The sequence below is a fragment of the Platalea leucorodia genome (assembly GCF_965183815.1).
Source record: "Platalea leucorodia genome assembly, chromosome: 8".
NCBI lineage: Eukaryota > Metazoa > Chordata > Aves > Pelecaniformes > Threskiornithidae > Platalea > Platalea leucorodia.
In genome coordinates this window covers 41,694,550-41,711,164 of record NC_138830.1, presented here as the reverse complement: position 1 = coordinate 41,711,164, position 16,615 = coordinate 41,694,550, and the positions used below count along the sequence as shown (strand labels likewise).

The 16,615-nt window shown below is 40.0% G+C and overlaps 1 protein-coding gene across 2 annotated transcripts in view; it reads right to left on the bottom strand.

Moving 5' to 3' along the window:
- The window catches only part of ZNF423 (zinc finger protein 423), a 235,536-nt gene that overhangs the window by 73,346 nt on the left and 145,575 nt on the right, over window positions 1-16,615 (bottom strand). The window lies entirely within an intron of this gene.

Sequence of the window (16,615 nt, the reverse complement as noted above, 5' to 3'; positions counted from 1 at the left end):
ATGCATACTGAACCAACGCTCTCCCAGTAATTAACACCAGCACTTAATGAAGTCCAGCTGCTGCGATGGCAAACTGAAGGGATGCCAACCTTTGTAAACTAGTACTTGGGCTACTCCAGTTACAGCTGCTTTAAAACCACAGCAGTCAACTTCTCTTTGCCTACTTCTCAGAGATAATTCTTACCAAATAAGACAAGTGTTCAAGATTAAGCATTTAATAACAAAGCTTATCTCTGAACTAATATTTCAAGCTGGAAAATATATAAAGGGCTGGATCAACTTAAATGAACACTACAAAATTAATAAAAATCCCGAGCAGCAAATGAAAAGCTAAAATGAAGATTTGCACTGTTAAATACATAAACCTTTAAAAACCCTAGAAGTGCAGTTCCAAGGGAAAATTGGAGACAGATTCTTCAGCAATATCTGTTCCTCTGAACTCCTCTCCTGATCCAGTACGAGAGACACTAACAGCCAATGCTTTATTAAAATAATGCACACTGCCAGTTGTTCATTACATGCAGCGGTATGGTAGGGATACTAGGTGAATGTTTTTGGAGAATGTTTGAAAAGGTTTGCGTTGTAACTCAAACCACATGGATTTTCAAAAGAGGAAAAAGAACTCCTTCCACAGTCTTCCTCGACATGTGCTTTCTTGCTCTGCTCCTTTATCCACCTCTCTTAATATGCTACTTTTCCATGCAGAAGTACTAATAACATTGCCCAGTTTAAGTGGGAAATTTCAAAGCTCCTCTCCGTAGCCAAAAAAAAAAACCAATTCAAAATTGCCAAACACGCCCTCCTTTCCTCTCAGACCCACACAGTAGATATCACATCCCACATTTCTGTTCTACATACCCATGCAGGACTCCTACTTCAGTCAAAGAGATGTCCAGTTTGGGCTAGAGACAGAGAACTGTGAGCTGAGCCTTCCCGGGAGGGGAGGCCCCCACCCACTGCCAAGCCGAGAGCTGGGGGAAGCAGGGAGGGCCACACAGGTGAGCTGGGCTCAGCCAACGAAGGGCAGAACCATGGCAGATGTACTTAGTTTTCAAAATTACTAGCAGAGATAATGGCTTCTACTATGATTAACACTAAATGGCCTTTTACAAGGCACGAGGGAGGGAAACTGGCGAATTTACTTTCATTTGAACTAATTTACACATAGGTAACATGTATGAATTCACAAATATATTCAGCACCAGGAAATTAATGGTTCTTCTAAGCAGGGGTTAATCCAAGGCTCAAGCCCCGAAATCGGTCCAATTTTTCCACCAGAGACCTATCATTCCACAGGATCAGTATTAAAAGTACATCCTCGATTATTCTGGATGTCCGTGCCCCTGAGAATATAACTTAAAAACAAAATCATTAGCTTACACAGTAACATAGTCCCTGGGAAAAAAAAAAAAAAAAAATCGTATGTGCAGAGCAATGCTGACTTCCAAGCACAAATTCCTTTGTTTTCCTTAATGCTAGCTTTGGACCCTACCGATGACTCAAAAGGAGCTGCATTGAAATAATTGCATAACCTGGCAGCACTCTGTAATGTATCAACATTTCACAGGCAGGAAGGTAGCAAAGGGCTAAAAGCCAAGAACCCAACTTTGGTTTAATTTACAGAAAATATTGCACATATTACACCATCTATTTTTCTTATTGTAAGTTTGATATTAAATTATCCAGACTTTCATAGGGAAAGCCAATTTTTAATTATCAAAAAGCCGTTGTGGCTAGGTTCCACAAGGGCAAACCATGGGAAAGGGACGTGGTGGTTTCGCATGGCACGGTACAAGGCTCACAAAACTCTCGCGTGCATTGGCCTCTATGTAAGAGTCAACCATGGAAAAAAGTCTGTTTACAACAAAAGGCATCTGGTAACCATGATTATTCTGCCTTAAAATGGAACATTTTAGATTTCTTAGCTCCCTCTTTTGTTCAGTTTTAGTTCTTGTGCTTGCTGTTTTGTGCTCTACCCTGTTCTTTTTTTGTGCATGTTATAACCCAGCACGACAAAAATCTGCGTAGTCAATCACACCACCGATTTTTAAACAGGTGAGTGTTATTAGTTTCACCAAGAAAAGAGGTATATTTTGAATTAATTTTTCAAATGATTTCACAAGGCAGCTACCCTGTTTCTTCTGCAATGATAAAGCTCACAACTTGCTAGCGTGGAAACTCAAGGGAATTGTCTACTTGAAAGTAGAGCCTGAACTGCTAAATATGGATTCAGATCTAGATATTGAAACCTTCCTGCTTCCCAAATGTTGGGTGTTCAGATCCAGCCATGCAGTCTTCACTCAGACTTTAGACTTCAGGTTCCTCTAACATGTTGGTGGTGCTCAAATGCAAACAGAGAGTGGGGTGTGTATCCATGACATTACAGGTATCTATCCTCTCTTTTGTCCTGGAGGCCTCTTTTTAAAGGTGCTGTGTGCCAGCAGTCTGGTGTTAAGTAAAAGATGTACAATAACTTCTGAAGAAAAAAACATAAAATCCTTCATTATGAAACTGGCAGGCAGAGGAACCAAAGTTCCTTATGGGATACTACCCTGTGTTCAAGATATTAAAAGTTAAGGCCATAGACACCCAAAAATAAAGTTTCTTCTATATAGTCATGAGTAGAAGAATAGACGTTTTAAGATTATGGAAAGTAGAATCTGTAGACCTTTCCATATTGCTGAATTTATTATTTTAGTACCCTAAGACACTGCTGTATCTGCATAGGTGCAGCTATCCCCTGTGTAACACAGCACACACACTCTATGGGCATGTGAGTAACTTTATGAATTAGGTTTATGACAGATGTGGCTCCATCAGGATAAAGCAATAGCTTTAAATGTGCCACAGGCAGTACTTCAGAGAAATCACTGTACCACACCGGTTTTTAAGACCAAGATTCTGGCACCTTAAACTTTAAAGCTGTTTCTAAAGCAGGCACATTTTGCTTAGACAAGACATAACTTTATTGTATAATATGTCAGGAACGGAATAAAATTTTTCTTACTGAAATGAAGTAGAAAAGCATGTTTCCACAGTCTTTAGAGTGTTAGCTTTCATGGTCTTCAGTAACTTACTCTCTGGTTTGCCCCAAGTCCGTAGCCTCCCTGTTAGCCAAGTCGAACACTGACAAACCCGAAAGGGATGCTGCTGCTAACCCCGGATCTCCTCTCAGCGAGCATGGCAAGGGCTGGCACTGCTTCTCTTGTGTTCACTTTCCAGACAGGGAAATACTAATTGTCTTTTAAAAATCTCTATAGTATTTTGTCAATATTTTTTTATTACAGCAGAGCATGTATAAATATTTTATTGTAAACCAAGGGCCTAAAATAAACAGTTTAGTAAATAGTTATTACATTACAAGGAAAAACATCTGTGGAAACTGTTTTCCATGTAATTATTCTTGCTATTTTACATTAGCTCTCAATGTGAATTTCTTTGGCTCTAATGTTTCACTTGTTCTAAATCTTCCTCCTTGTTGCTATTATTAAAATCTTAAAAAGGTGCCAAATCTTAAATGAAGAAAAAAAATGATTCGCTAGAAATTATTCATATCACAGTGAGCCTCTACTAAACCTGGCAGGGGTGCAATATTTTCGGTGAAATTAACATAAAATATACAACTGCAAATTATCCGGGAAATAGCTATGTTCTTTACAGTGCGCATTTACATTTGGTAAAAAATGTTCTACTTATCTGTCTAGCGCAAAGCTCCAATCGCTTCCAAAGGCAGTTTTAAAGGGATAGCAATAGCTCTGCATAGGGAGCACGGTCCTTACAGCGGCTGTAACAAATAGCTGGTGGGGAAAGTGACCTTCGATAATTACTGAAGGTAACAGTCAGTGCTGGACGTTCCTTGTTGTGAATACTAACAATCTAATTTTAGATTTATTTCCCTTTTGGTACGCTGGATGGATTTCCTCTCTTAGGCCTAAGTCCCTTCTACTAAACACAAGAAAAACTGTAATACCATGTAAAATGCAAATTTTGCTGTAAATATTTTATAAAATTGTTGCATACATCCCAAAAGCTATAGGTCTTAATTGAGAGCAGGCTATTTTTCCAGTCAATATATGGAAATGGAAAATGCTAATTCATGTTTTTCTACTTATGAAAAACCCTGGAGAATGGCAAAACCACAAATGCACTCACTTTAATATTATAAATATAATTTGGCTCCCTCTTTGCAGTCCCCGATGTCCTGGCTTTTATCTCCCAATGGCTGCAGAGGAAGAATCAGAGAATCGCTTTTACATCCCCTGCGCAGGAAGTCACCCCCGCGCTCTGCCAGCTTGGCAAAAGAGCAACAGCCTGAGCTCGCAACCGCGACAAACAGGAACTGAAACAAGAAATTCCAGCGCTCTTACACAGGAAACAAGCCCCGAACGACAGCAAACCTGCTCAGGGCGAGCGGCGTGCGCACGCGGCCCCGCTGCCAAGAGCCGCCGCCGCCACGGGCCGGCTGGGCGGAGGAGCAGGGCTGCCCCCGTGCTGTCCCCCAGCCCCGTGGCTCTTCCTTGGATTTATTTTCTCCCTTCAGAGCAGCCAGGGCCTCGGACAATAACGCCTGAAAACAACCTCTCATGAGTTGTACTGAATATGACTAGAAGTTGTTTAGCCTGCTCCAGCGTACAGTTACTTGCGCTCGCCTTTATCCATCCACTTTTCATTTCCTTGTCAAGGAAAAGACTGGTTTTTGCATCTTCTAGAAGAGAAATCATTAGGCTGTTAAAGTTAAAACTCTCCAAAGGTCATTGATGCGGGCTTTGAAGACGGAAAATGATATTATTCCCCATTAGACTTTTAATCTCATGATTAGAGCTAAAGTTAACATGGCTGTTTCATCTTCTACCAGGCAAGAGTAAACTCATTTTTTCTTTCTCTACCAGAATACTTAATGGCATCCTATCTTGATGAGCAACATCTCATAGTTAAACAGTACAAACAATGGAAATGCAAATCACTTTGCAAGAGGTTTTTTGAATTTTTAAATGCTATTTGATTAACCCTGAAAAGTCTTACTATATGCACGGCAAAATCCACCCATGGAAATCCCACCCGAGTCAAAGGACCTACTCTTGGTTGTCAGGCCTACAGTCCTCGCTAGCACTGACAGGGAGACAAGGGGGGAAGGATCCACCTGTTCCCAGTTTAAGCTCTCACTCCTACATCCCCTAAAACTTAACCCTGCAAATGTTTCTCAATCGAGTAATGCTAGTGAGTGCAAGTGGGACCTGACATGCCAGTAAGAGCTACTTGCATGAGTGAAAACTGCCCCCTTAGGCTCCTCATGGATATTAAGATTAGATTTGCAAAAACCTTGTGCAAAGTCTGTGGGGTAAGAATTTACAGGTGCGCACTAGTTTCGAAACCCACTGTACGGTGTTCGCTGTTATTATAGGCAGACGCACGGAAAAAATTCAATTTTCTTCATTCAAGACAGACTCTGATAACCAACTAGTAAAACTCAGACTATAATTTCTTATTCAGTGTTCCACATGAGATGCATTTTGCTGAATTTAACATGTTTTGCTGTTAATGGATTTCACAGTGTGTTGCCATTTTTATACAGCTGTCCAAATAAAACGTTGTGTACAATGATGTGCTTTTACTGTATTGCTAGCCTGCAAATGGCAGCCACTTCCCTGGTTTAAGCCTTACGAAAATGGGAAAACTCTTTGACTAGGCCATTTAATATAAGTATTTTGGGCCTCTAGAGTTCTTTTCCTAGTAAGTCATGTTCAAACAAGAATAAAGATGCAAGATAGATATAATTACACCTTGTACATTTATGGTCTAATAGTATTTCCACTGAAAGGAAAAACAAACCTCAATATTTTCAGGTGTTAATAACAAAAGAGTATTAAGTCATAGTTGTAGAGGTAACAGACCCACACCTTCGTGCTACTTGAAATCTGGCCTCCTAGCTTGCATGACAAATGTCTATTTTCTTTAAAATTGCAGACCAACATTTAGATTGCAGGGACTACTAGAGCACAAAACACAAACCACTTGCTAGTTAATATTTACAAGAAATATCTGTGCTGAACTCCAGAACCTTCACCATCTTGAGCTGCTTGGCAGTGAAGCATTGACAAGAAACTGCACATTTCTGTTACAAAACAGGCTGTTCAGAAAACACACAGCGACCTTTCCCCACATTAACTCTACATGGACTCTTTGGCACCCAAAGTTGAACACTTACGCATGGAAATCTCCCACAATCAAAGAGTATGATGGGTACCTGGCCATTAGATGCCCTGACAGTGGATGTTAACACTGTTAACACACTTACAAAAAAAATCCTCACAAGTTTCAGTGAAAACATGAAAAGAACGTAGTTTTCCTTTTAATAATGCTCTAATAACATATTTAACTTCTCCGATACCTTAAGTACTTTTGTAGTATTGGATTTCTGTATAACCATGGGGTAGTACAATATGCTTCCTTTTTTTGAAGTGACAAAAGAAAATTTTAAAAGGACTACAGACTTAGATTTCAGACCATTATTTTTGAATTATTGTAATTACAAAAAAGAAGTTATAGATTGCTTTTTCATTGTATTTTTTAAATTTTCCTTTGTTGAACTAAGTCAAAGGATATATAACTTAAAAAGGCTTAGATTAAAACATCTAACATTCTCCCTCCAGATTTTCATATGCAATGTAAAGTAAACTAACCAAACAAATAACATCTCATAATTTAAATTCCCCATCCCTTAAAAGTTCATCATTCAGGTTTAACACAGCCATTGTTGATTTCAGTTTCTGGTGCATTAGAATTAGCCTCCAAAGGAAATTCTCTCCGTTGATGTTCTGCTGTAAGTGGAGGTGCAGCTATTAACAGGGGTTTTTTATTTTAAAGGGGTAAGGAGGGTTGTTTTGCTTTCCTTCTTTTCCCTTCATCCTAGATTTTAAGAATAAATACTGAATTAAAAGGTCAAAAGTTGCTCTATCCTTTTTTTTCCTTTTCCTTTTTTTAAAGAAAAAGAGAAAAAAGGAAAATTCTTAACTAGAAAGCTAAAAAAGGAGAAAATGTCACCGGAATACTTTCTTCCCTTCAACTTTAGCTATCTATATCCGGTGCAGCTTGAATCAGTTACTGTTCATTGCATGAGGTTTCATCATTTAACTTTTGTTGCCAATATTTATTCCTGGATATAACTCACAGTCATGGGGTTTAAGAAATATTTGTCCATACCCCAATAATACGCAATAGCTGATGTGTGCAAAACATAACAGCAGAGGACATACCAGTGGTGCTAGCTGCTGCTGATCCTTTAAAACACCCAAACTCTACCTGGAACAAAACCTAAAACCAATGGATCTGCCTAGCCTGAACCACGCTAAAAAACTTGCCTGTGAATACTGAATAAGAGTTAGTCATCATAACATCTAAACACTTCACAGTTACACGCACAATGTTCAAAAGATTTGGTCATTTTTTAAGGCCCTTGACTGTCCACCAGATGATGGATGATGTGCATCTGAAGGCAGGATTAAATCTCAAGTAGGCTATGGTTGACTGAAGTAGTGATTTATACACATCAGAAGTGTGCTGGGTACTTCCTACCTGCAATGCCATTTTTTGTAGTCTTCTCCACCAATTCAGGAGGTGCAGAAGAAGGAAACACCAGACCAAACTGGTTTTTGTCTGTTCCTATAGGAAGCAGGAGGTAAAAAGGCTGAACTCCTCCCCATGGGGTCAGCACCTCATTCACCCCATCTGTCCCTGGGTTTGTGCCAGCAGGACAAACCACAAAACACAAAGCAGAGAAGCAGGAGAGAGCATATTGGTGAAAAAGACGACTATGGAAAACACCATGACCAGTGAGGTGCTTTGGCCTGCTATGGAGCTCTGTCCTCTGAAGACCATGGTATTCATAGACACGGTTTCTTTGGGCTTTTTCAGTTGTGGCAGGACAAAAAAGTTTTTTCATTTATAAAATCACAATTTTCCAGTTCTTTTAAGTTTGACATTTTTGCAGGGAAGTCTGACAGGGATGACCTGAAGTCTTCTTCCTCAAGCTTACTGTGCAATCACACAGTCGTTATTGGCTGTTGCAAAAATGGTAAGTTTTTTATTTTTTAATTAAAGAAATTTAATGTTTTAAAAGGCACACAATTAATCTGCCAAGTCAAAATATTCAATTAAAAACCTTCTGATTTTACAAAGGCCCAAAGCTGTCAAAAGTTACTAGTAATTTGAACAAAAAGGAGTTTGCGACAAAAGCTTGCTGTATAAGCAAGCAAGCACATCTGGTGCAAACGATAGAGACCATTCGTGCAAAGGCTTTATCTGGGCTGGGAACCTTGAAACACTGAAAAGAGGTAGAAGCATTTAAATAATTTACCTGTGCTTCCTTCATGGGGATCACTTGTAAGGAACCTTAGGGTAGAAAAGTTTTCCTCCACAAATGGAAAAAAAAAAAGGTGCCAGTACCCCAAACAGGCAGAGCATACAGGGAGGGCTGTGTTTGATTTGACTTGCTTGCCAGCTATGACAAAACAGAAATAATTTTTTTTCAAGGGCCATGTCAGTTGGTAACCTCTTGTTCTAGGAGACCAGATTAAATCTTCCCCAAGGTTAAGGAAGCCATTTAATTTGAACTATAATGAAAGGCAATGGGCCAACTGTCTCTCTTTGAAGTCAACGAAGCAACAGGAGGAACAAATCTGGACCTTTAACATATAGACAAAAAATTTTTCTCTGATAACTAGAGTTAGGGTTCAGCATATGTATGCCAGTATCCTTACTGATTCAAAACCAGAGGGTTGATCCATAATAAAAAGAAGAAGAAAAATAAACATTTTAGGTCCAATGCTCAGAAGCACTGAACATTGAACCAGATATTCAGGAAGAGTGAAATCCAAAATTGTATTAGTAGAAAAGGAATTTAACTATAGTTTACTAATATTATATACTTTCTTTTCCCATTTTCCTATGACTGGAAACAGTCTGGAACCTTGTCTAGGTTTCCCCAAAGAGATAAAAAGAGTATTTTATAACTCTACCTAAGCTAATTCCTAACTAACCCAGTATGGGCTTTTCCAGCTTCACTAAACATTTGTTCCTTTGTTCCTTATTCACTTCTCATATTTCAGCTATCTTTCACAAAATGGCACAAAGCTTTCTGTCACTCAAGAAAGGTAGTACTGGTACCTGATGTTTCCAAGCCAATAAATTCGTTTGGCAAATAAAGAAGAAATGGGGGTAACTTCTACTTTCTCCACATAAAACCATTATCTGTTAATAAGCTCCCATAAAGAAATCATCAACACCTAGATTTTAGGACAGAACTGATACAGACATTAGTCCCACAATTCACATGAGGAGAACAACAACTTCCTGAACACATTATTTGTATGAAGTCTGAAGACTACACCTAGAAATGATGGAGGGTTTGCTCCCTCCTCCACCCCCAAGAAATATTCTGGTGTTGTTTCCTCAAAACTAGGACACAGAGGGGTGCTGACCTCTCCACTGGAAGGAGTAGAGTCATTTTGCCATCTGCAGGGAGAATCCAAACCCCGTATGGTGAGATTTGCTTTCTTTTCCAGATTCAGGATTAGCAAAGAGGGGCTAAGAAATTTGTTTGTGAACTTCGAGATATCTGGCCACACGCACATAAAATATCTGAGAAACAGGCAGAAAGCATCTCTGCAGACTCTTAAATACAAATGTACAACAGTTTTCAAGGTTAATAACATTAATAAAAATGAAGAACAAGTTCCACATTCAGAGAAATCACTGCTACACAGGGCAAAGTTTCCTGAAAAATAGTATTTTTTGCAACACTGCCTAACTGATGTTGAAAGGCTGGGAATAGATTGAGGTGCTTGCTAATGATAACTTTGAAGAAACATCACACTTAAAACTCAGACTGATTGCAGAAAAGGTGTTTTATCAACTGCTCCCTTTATGAATAAATATGAAACTACCAGGAAAATGTTTAAACAGGTGTAATCACAACTGCATATGAAAATTGAGTTTGGAGGCTGTAAGGAATCTTAACACAGTTAAGAAAGAATGAAAGCAATGTAAAACTGTGATCATAGTCGATTATGCATGTATCATGCAAAACAGGAATGTTGTCATAGCAGCTATAAAAATGTCAGTGAAAACTGAACTACTATTACCAAGCTGTAAATGAAATGAAAAATGCAAAAGGAATATGTGAATGAATACATTAAGGGAAATGCTATTTCTTTCCTAGTAGATAAACAGGCAAAACAAAACACATTCTCATGAAAAGGAGTAATTTGTATGAACAAATATGCATAGATAACAATTGCAGGAGGCCACATCTGCACAGTATGACTGGATAAAATTATTAAGATTTTGGGTAATGAATTTTCCAGCCTTAGAAAGGAAGGGACAGTAAAAATATAATGTTATGAAACCAGTTTCAAAGTAAGAAAACAATTAAGTAATAGATTATATTAAGGGCCAATATTGTTTATACTAAAGTAAAGGGAGCTTCTTCTGCCTGTTCGCAACGGCAATTTGGCTTTCAGTGTGACTACACTGTTAAAAAGTGTGGCTTTTAAAACAAAGTATTTCTAGCCTTTTATACACTATACTCATTACAATGTTGTTTAACTACTTGCACAAGCGCTTCATGCTAAAAACAATTAACACAAAAACCAGAAACCCAGGGCTTAGAGTTGGACAAAATAACATGAGGACCTACTGGTGTAAGCAGCTCCCTCTGCCCAAGAGCCCGAGGCAGCAGCAAGCTCCACTTGGGCAAAGTCTCCTGCAGCGGCACCGGCAGGACTCCAGCCAGTCCGCGGCACTTGCACGCGGCACGATTAAGGCTCTCGTGTGTGTGAAAATATCATGTACGTTGTTCATCTGTTAAGATAAGTACACTTAGCTTTTTTTCCCTAAAATTAGTCTTTCACAATAGCCAGCCACTGCAAAATGAAAGTCTAGTACATATTGTTAATTAAGGCAAGTCCACATAGAATTGGATATTGAAGCAAGCACTGGGTAAATACATGAAGGTTGTACCTTCATTTCTGCATTAAAAGAGCAATTACTTGGAATATGCTTTACAAACACCAAAGTTAAAAAAATATTTTTGAGTTCCTAATGTGTCCATAATTAATTCACACATTCAGCTGTTGAGTCCAGAAATATGTTCCTGTTGATAATTTGCATCTAATGCTCCGAAAACAATCTGGCACATTTTTATTTGCCTTAATGCCTGAAAGCTATTACCAAGATAGTGCTTTACAATGCCATCATCATTGCTACTACGTATATGCTTTAACTATCACTAGCGCTTAGGTCTGAAGAGTTTCCCTCAAGAATTAAACAGTTTTGTCTCAGGACACAACGTCATGACGGTATCTTAATGGAAGGGAATGTATTTACCAAACAGCACCCTTAAACTTTAAATCAATTAGAATTCAAGTACTGTGTTAAACAAAATACACAGAAAAATGGGAATTTTACAAGAATTAAAGCTCCCCTTCTTCCAATATTGACTACATTTATTTCATATAAAATAAAAGATGTTTTATTGTAAGAGAGATTCTGAGAAGCATTAGCCATCCTCAACTCCCAAATCAATGAGAACGAGGAACAAAGCACTTCACAAGATCAGGCCTGAGTATCAGAAATGCTCCACATCCTCATCAGAGATGCCCAGGGCTAGTATTTCCACATGTACAAAAGTCAGTTCTGCAAAAATGATCCTTACCTACATCCTTTTCACATATACGTGCACTTAGAATCTACTATGATAGGCAGGAGTCCAAGATCATCCAAAATGAGTCCAAATTTTTATTTATAGAGTATATAAATTAGCGATTTTGTTAAGATCTACATTTATGAAAACTATGAGTTCCCAAATCAAAAGATAAAACTGTTTGCTTCCATTTTTAAACAGAAGAGGAAAACATAACTGGGAATATATTGGATTATGTCTGATTTTGAGTACTATCTCAACCCCTTCATCATTGGGCTGGTTTCATCTCAGTGATTGAGCTTGGTATCAACTGCTAATTCTTTCGAATACAAAATTTCTTTCTAAATTGCTGCTTTTTAGAAAATTATTTCTGTAGTTATTATTGCAGCTTGACCTCTTATGAGCAACAAACTTATTTTGTTATTTTTAAATATTATGTTATTTTTAAATGTTAACAAAATAACAAACCTATATTTGGTCAGTTTTCATTTAGAATACTTGTATGCATCTGAAAGAAACGTAACTGTGGATGGATGTTGCCCCTCCTCTTTGTGTTTAATTCTGGCAGAGTGTTTCCAGAACTTGAAACATGATCTCCAAGGGCAGGAAAGGTAATTCAGATATTTGGAGTCCTACGCTACATACAATATATGATATGCCACAGCTTAGGGCAGTACTCAGAAAACTCTCCCCGTTCCTCCGAACACGGTGTTTAACTTGGTCGTCCCCATCACATCAAACAGGGAGGTATTTATCCAGACAGCAGTCCAAGAACCCGACCACTGAACAATTTCAATGGGTCTTCTGAAAGTTTTCCCTCCAGCACCCCCTTTTGTCCCCAGTGGCTCTCAAAGCACAAACAGGGCCTCATGCTTCACATCGCGTATACCGCAACACGTCCAGCCTGCACCCCCCTCCCTCCCTCGCTGCTCACCAGCATTCATACATGAATTTTGACTGGGAGCTCTGGTAATTGCACGTGTAAGGACAGGAGCGGCACCGGGGAAGGGCTCTGCTGAGCTCCGAGGAGCCGGACAGCCTCTTGCGAGCCCACAAACACTTACACTCCTCTGGAGCCGGAGGCAGGAACATCCTGCAGCAATCCCAGTGTTAGAGCATGACCAGGAATCATTATTTTCCCTGTTCCAGCACTAACTGTGCCCCAGTTGAGTTTCCTATGCACTTTTGCCAGGAGACTTTCTTAGAGAAAGGGAGAAAGAAGGGTGGGGACAGTTGTTTATCTTTTTTGAACATTAAATAGAAAACATCCCCCATCTAACCGAGACAAAGAGAAGAAATGCTATGTTCACTTCTCTTACCCAAACAGCTGAGAGCCCCAGCATGGATTTGAATGCATTTTCCCTTGATACTGGGCGACCTGACCCACTTGGAGAGCAACAAGTCTGTGGAATTTTGTGCACCCTGAAAAATATTCATTAGGGCACCGGGCCTGGCTGTGGGAACAGCACAGCTGTAAAAACCCAATAGGAAAACCCTGAGCCAAATCCTGATGTTCCCTGAGCAGGGCTCCAAGCGGGGGCTCCCTTGGCAGTGCAGGATGGGGGAGTGCTGGGGCCCTTTCCCCCGGACAGCCACCGCTCGCGTGCCGTGGGGACCCGGTGGTGGCCCCGTGATGGAGATTCCCCAGCCCCCACAGCCACCGGGGGGAAGCTGTGCTGACAGATTTCCGTGCTTCTGGCTGCTGCCATGGCTGCTCAGTGCCCCCCGTAGAGCCCACGGCTGCGTACGCCCATCTTCCCCTGCATCTAATAGAGACTGCACATCAGAAGCAGTGGTAGGTGGGGAGATAAGGTGGAGAAGCTTTAAACATTGCCAGGTCAGCGCAACAGGAGGTAAGCAAGTACAGAGGCAGCAAGAACTACTGAAAGTTTTTGATATAGTCCTAGATGGACTCCCCAATGCCTGTAAATGTTTCAAAGGGGGATCCCCTTTCTGTGGGCGTGGAAATGCTTCAAAGGAGCCCAAATCAGTGCAATGTTTCAAAGACCTCTGCTCTCTAAAAATTCCACCCCGAACTCTCCCCAGGCTGAAAACATTTCTAAACAGATCCCTTCCTGGCTAACCACAGCTGAGGAGGTCTGTTCTGCTGCTTACAGCCCTCCTACAGGCCTCAGTGTAAAACGAAACAAAACATCTACCATTTACCACCTCTGGGGATGTATCCAGCCTGCTCCTTCCCCAGGGACCCTGTGGAGGACCCAATGTGCCTCTGTGTTTGTGCACAGGATATGAAGGGCTAGAGTGCAGAAGGGTAATTTTTCAAAGCGGTCTGTGGGAGTAGCTCTGGAAATTCCCCGCATACTGCTTTGAAAAAAATAAACCCCCTACCTCCATGAATTATGAGCAGGGCCTCCGACTCCAGACTCAGGAGCCGAGAGGTTGAAGAGGGAGGAACAGCCAACTTAACTGGATGCACTTTTTAAGACTACGATGTAAGAAATAATTGAATTCTTTAATCATATTACGGACACTGATACTTAAAGAGGTGTCACTGCTACAGAGCAGGCATTCCTTTGTTGACAGTCACTTGAGCAGAATAAAACTGTAAGCAAGTGCTTAGGATATCTCAACTATTGATTTTGCGTTTCTCAAAGTATGAGAAGAAAATGCTGCTGAGAGGTCTTGGATTATCAAAGCCAAGGGTTTTTTTACCTAAAAATTACGTGTCAAGGCTAACTTCACTGTCTTGGCTCACTTCAAATTCAAAAGAGAGATAAAAATCTCTCCCTGGAAATGCTTATCCTACTCAAACTCTTATCTTAGATTGGTATCAATCATTCATTTTCCCCAGACAGCATCTCAATGACTATATTAAACCAGACACCTTAATTTTAGACAGATACAAGTTCATTGAGATGAGTCCAACCCTAAGCTCCTGAGGAGACACAGTCTGAGGGCAAGCTCCCCCCTGCCCCCCAAACACCCGTATGTTCACTTTGGGATCTCAGTGCCCCTCCAGCACAAGCAAATCCTCATCTGTAGATCTTAAATTGACAACGATGACATTAATAACCCCTGTGACACAGATGTGGGCGGCAGAAACAGCTATATTAGCTTCTTTCTCTCGCTGCCCATCTGGCTAGACTTGGTCTAACACAGAGAAGGGAAACTCTCGCACCCCTTATTTTACAAGCGATAAACCAGCCTGAGTGGTAAGGAGGCACGTGCTCGTCTCTCCTATGGCCTGACTAAGGGATCAAGGCTCTCAGGCTTTGAACAAAGGGCACAGGACCAAGCCCAGGAGGCAATCCATCACTCTCCTTACTATTACTGACTCAGCACTATACAAATTAACACCAAAAATCTGCAGTTATTTATTGCTGGAGAAACAGTGACATCTAGTCTCTCTTGTCCCCAGTAAAGAACAAATACCAACAGCAGACTCACTGGCAACACCTTTTTGGAAGCAGTCACGTGTCCTGAAGGAGAGGGGACCCAAGCACCTTGTGAACTGAGATGCCCAGGGTAGGAGGAAGCTTGGCTCCATATTAAAGGTTTCTATACTTCACTCTTTCTTAAACGGCACCATAAAAAACGTGATGACTCGAACTTAATGAACATTCTCAGTCCATATCTCAGCAAAGCGACACAAAGACATGACACCACAAGGGAATAATCATGCATTTTCTTACCATGTCCTGGTATTTAGAATGTTCTAGGTGTACAGAACCGAGTCCATATGCACCTTTGTATTTATATAGAGTTCTTCCAGTTATGTATAATAACTTACGTACAGCTTCAAGGAAGCAATAGGTACAGTTTTTACAAACAGCAGCACCACACTTTTCTCAGCGTCCTGTGCCTTCTACCACTGTTGTTTTCCAGTAGCACTAATAGTGAACCTTGTAATGTCATATGTATCATTGTGTATTATTCCAGACAGCACTAATTTGGAGATATACATAAATAAACTTCACACATCAGTTACTGAAAAATGAAGAAATTACATCTTTCCAAAAGGAAAAAGAATTCCCCTCTCGAATCAAGCAGAACCATAGCTCAGCACTTCATGACCTTTGTATTTAAAAACCATTTATTAGCCACTGGATTACAAATTAAGTTGAAACAAGTGCTAAGCTTGCCTAAGGACTTCTTTCTTTCAGGCTTCTTTAAAAAAAAAAGTAGGGGAGAGCTACATGAAATCACTATGGTCCAATTAACAAGGATCTCACTCTTCAAGCTTGCAAACAAGAGATTACATTAACACCTGCTACAAAAGCAAACATTTTTAGATATCTTCATCTTAACCTGCTTGACATTGACTTCAAAATCCTGCCTGGCTCTTGGATGAAAATTATTGTGACTGACATGTATATTTTTCATTTGCGGGTGGGGGTGCGAAGACTGTGTCAGTCCGTATTTCTCTCTCTCTGGTATTTATGCATAATTCACTTCAAAGATAATAGGAGTTACATACATGCATTGATGTGAGAATAGTTTCCTAAATGTAAAATTGTTGAAGGAAACCTATTAGGCTTATGGGAGATAAATGCTGCATGTGCACATGTGAGACACACAGAGTGCGCTGTAGGGTCCTTGAAGGATCTCATCCAACATATGCCTACAGTGGCATGTGTAAGTAACTCCTTTGTGGTCTATGCATCAAAATAAACTGACCTCTTGGGCCAACACATATATTTATAACATTTGTACAGACAGGAAAAACATTTCTTTGCGTTCATCAGAAAAGCAACCATACAGCTGCAGCAGAAATACAACCCATCAGATTACAGTAACACTTTACTACAAACTCTTGCAACAGGACTGTAGTAGAAGGCAGCAAGCACCAATTTTTAAAACACTTTTATGTCTGAAAAGTTGAACTATTTGAAGTCCAGAATTGTTGGAATAAGAAGAAAAAAAAAAACCACTGAAATAACTCTGTAAGTGTTTTGT